Raw genomic sequence first — 1,155 nt, forward strand, 5'->3', positions numbered from 1 at the left:
AATAGAAGTTAGAGGTTTAGAATTGATGTCCAAAAATATCGCACGACGAGGAATTCAAACAAAATGAAGATTTTTCCTAAACAGTTACATAGCCCCTCGTAGATAAGTACAGACGTCTCCGTACCGATCAGCGAGACTCTAATAAACCGGCATGTGTTCCGTGACTCCTATGAACCTAGAGCTCTAATACCAACTTGTCACGATCCCAGTTCACCCTCCATGAACATGTCGTGATGGCACCTAGTTCCTACAACTAGGTAAGCCTAACAGTGCGGAATAACAAATTAACATTTGCGGAATAATTAAGTAAAACTGAACATACGAAAATAACAACTGTATATAAGGCCACTCGGCCTATACAACTCAAAAATATGCGGAAGTCTACAACTAAATCCCAAAACCCGGAAACTTACGGGAAACACAGGCTAATAGAATATAGTAATCTGCTCTACACCAGAATGTCTAAACAACATGAAAGGAAAGAAAGGAACTATCTGCTAAAGCCGAAATAGAGTAGAGACTCCTGGTCTGCGGACGTAGCAGATATACCTCAAGTCTCAGCTAGGACTCTCCACCACGAGGATGATACGCCTGGGAGGAAGTACCTGGATCTGCACATGAAAAACATGCGTAGAAGAGGCATGAGTACACCACACCGGTACTCAGTAAGTGCCAAGTCTAACCTCGGTTGGGTAGTGACGAGGAAGGTCACGGCCCTACTGAGATAAAACATAATAAATAATGAGATAACAGAAGCAGTTTAAATAAAGTCTACATCGAGAATCTAAACCAGGTAAATAAGGAAGGACAGTAATAGAAAGCAAAGGTAACAATACAAGGAAAACTGCCCTCAACAAGGAATAATAGCCGGGGGATCTCTTGGTATCCCGAGGATCTCTTGGTATCCTCAATAAGTAAGTCGGGGATCTCTTGGTATCCCGAGGATCTCTGGATATCCTCAATAAGTAAGTCGGGGATCTCTTGGTATCCCGAGGATCTCTGGGTATCCTCAATGAGTAAGCCGGGGATCTCTTGGTATCCCAATATATATAGAAACACATGTGCCAAGGATCTCTTGGTATCCCGCACCCTCAGTCCAGAATATCTCAAGTACAGGGGATCTCCCGGGAAGCCGTCCCGTAGTCCCAAATTAAA

This window comes from Nicotiana attenuata, chromosome 3, assembly GCF_001879085.1.
Source record: "Nicotiana attenuata strain UT chromosome 3, NIATTr2, whole genome shotgun sequence".
Taxonomy (NCBI): domain Eukaryota; kingdom Viridiplantae; phylum Streptophyta; class Magnoliopsida; order Solanales; family Solanaceae; genus Nicotiana; species Nicotiana attenuata.